We start from the raw sequence: 3,128 nt of genomic DNA on the forward strand, positions 1-3,128 counted from the left end.
TCCCGATTAAACACCGGTTAGCTAACAAAGGTTTAACCGGGATATAAAGTACCGGCCCTTATACTTATAGATGTATAATTGGTTGGCGATTACAATACTCTAAATAGATAACCAATTAATGAGGAAAGTAAAGAAAAATTGACACAAAAATAACTGATCATGTGGTAAAATGACAATGGTAATTTCTAGTATTTTCAGTGACGTAAATATAAATATTTTATTTCATTGGTATATTCGGACATTGTATAGTAAAATTTGATTTTATATTTATTTATTTTTACATTAAAATATTTTAAATATTAATATTCTGACAAATATTTGTGTAAATATTGATGTTTATATAAATATTCTTCTGACAATTGTCAGATTTAACTAAAATGTCATGTAATGATTTTCGACATTCTTAAAATCCTATATGACGTCAAAATTAATGGCGCACTGAAAAAGGGTTTGGGATCCACTATACATCCTTTATTAATATGGATTTTATGGAAGAATAATTAATGTTATCAATAATTTTTAAGATCCCAAAACTCATTTTAGGGCAAATGTTGAAATAAAACATAATTTACCAAAATTTCTTTATTATATCAAATTTACATATTACAGAGTTAAATAACAAAAAAATAAACAAAAATTACACCTACAAAGATTAATATTTCAGAAATTAACCTGTTTTATTATTGAAAGTAGGTGTGTGTATAACGTAATAAAAAAAGAAAATAATAATAAATAAATAAGCATTAATAATAACAGTAAAATTTTTAAAGTAAATTATTTCATGACTATATACACAGTTGAATTAATAGTGATAATAGAGCCACTAAAATACCTATTAAAATTAGGGCCATAAATATTAAATCAAAACTAAATTACATTGCATTATATAATAAATACAATTAAAGAACTTCAGCAACAAGGAAAATCTGTTAGTTGGCATGGATTAAAAGTCACTGTGGAATAACTGGAACTTAAATAGTAGATGAATTGGCAAAAAATGTGGTGAAACAAGAAGTGTTAACAAATCTTTGTACGTCTAGAGATATAGAATCAGATATGATTAAGATTTATCAGATATAAGAAAGGTATATTTATGAGAACATAAATACAGAAAACCATTATAGAGCAATCAAAATCTACATAACAGATAAACCTTGGTTTTCTACAATAGGTCGACAAAGGATATGACAAAAACTATATGCAAAATGAGATTTAACCCTGGTATCACATCCTCATATTATATTTAAAATTATTCTAATAGAAACTATTATCTGGGTAACCTATAACACAAAATTTTGGACTGTTATCTTATATCTAATAATGTTGATATGTTTTTAAATACACTGTATTCTTTGCCTGATGTCCACCATCTCATGAATTATATTTAAAACTATTTATTAACATAAGAAAACAACAAGTTGTTATACCGAGTATTGTATAAACATGTTTTAGATATTAAACTTAAATTGTAATTGCAAAAATCTAGAGTAAGTATTCCTTTGTAAATTGTTGCAATATAGAAAGTTGAAAAAAAAATATATATTTTGAAAAAAATGAGGAATTCGGACAGTCTATATCAAAATAAGTCTCGAATTAAGTAAGAGCTGAAGGAAAATTTGCTGTGGAACTCTAAAAATATCATTTAAAAAAAGCACCTAATACGCATAAAATAATTATAAACAATTTTTATCAAAAACATACAAAAATGATTATTTATTAGAGATTAACATTAGCATTAGTAAGTATTAGTAGTAAAAATGACTAATAAGTAAAAAATTTTAAAATTGGCGAATGAATTTAGTGTCTGCAGTATAAACCCAAACAAACATTTTAAAAATAGAAATAAAAAACTTATATAGCAACCACGGTTGTGATATATCTAAACCAATATCTAGATCTTTTTGGATCTAAAATACTACTCTTTAACATCTCTACTCCAATATTTCAAATTTGAGGTGACATAAAAAAATCATGAAAACGATCCTAAACTATAGCAATTAAATATAAAGGGGCGTTTAAACACAGCGATAAGTCCAGCAACTAGTTGTGATGACAAGTTGCTGTGATTTGTTGAGGTTGAAACGCTGTTTAGACGCTGCGATAAGTTGACCACAACAAGTTGAAGAGGGGACCATTGTGTACATTAGACCCTTTTAGACCCTTCAATGAATTATAACTAGTTTTCATCGTAAACAAATAGATCCTGTTACTTTCAAAATATAAAGGTTGGGTATGTTATACAGGGTATTTACAAAGTTATAACCAATTTTATATGAAAATCGTAACAAGTTCAACTCACTGTATAAATAAAAATAAGCACAACGGCAATGGTTTATTGATGCCATATTTTATTTATTGTCAAAATTTTTAAAAATGATTGATATTGCTAATTTACTTTATATCTAATAAAGGGTGAGTTAAAACTCAAGTAGGTAGGTACATTATTTTTTCAGTAAAATTTAAATGGGATACCCTGTATTTTATATCACTATTAAAAAGTACCATTACCGTACTTTAATTTGTATACAACATTCCCTATTCGTCTGTCTACGCAAAAGAAAAAGTAATTAAAAATGCGTGATCAAGGGATCAGGCACGTCAACTTCTGTCGGTTTTTCAACAAAAGCTTTGATGGTTCGCAATACATATTTGGACGGGTTTGCGAGTGGTTTGTTGGTTTTGGAGCGCCTGAGTTGAAAATATCAACAAAAAACATTCATACATTAAAAATTTAACTTTGTTTCTGGTGAAGCAACACAGTTGGAAAAAGCAGCTGATATAATATTATAATTGTCACCGGAAAGCAAAAAAGGTAACGCACAACTTGGAAGAACCTATAGTTTTCTAACTTCGCTTCTGGTGAAGCAACGGAGTTGGAACAAGCAGATATATTATAATTGTGTCACCGGGAAGCAAAAAAGGTAACGCACAACTTGGAAGAACCTATACTTTTCTAACTTCGTTTCTGGTGAAGCAATGGAGTTGGAACAAGCAGATATATTATAATTGTGTCACCGGAAAGTGAAAAAGGTAACTCACAACTTGGAAGACCCTATAGTTTTCTAACTTCGCTTCTGGTGAAGCAACGAGTTGGAACAAGCAGATATATTATAATTGTGTCACCGGTA

The sequence above is a fragment of the Diabrotica virgifera genome, chromosome 9 (genome assembly GCF_917563875.1).
Source record: "Diabrotica virgifera virgifera chromosome 9, PGI_DIABVI_V3a".
Classification (NCBI taxonomy): Eukaryota; Metazoa; Arthropoda; class Insecta; order Coleoptera; family Chrysomelidae; genus Diabrotica; species Diabrotica virgifera.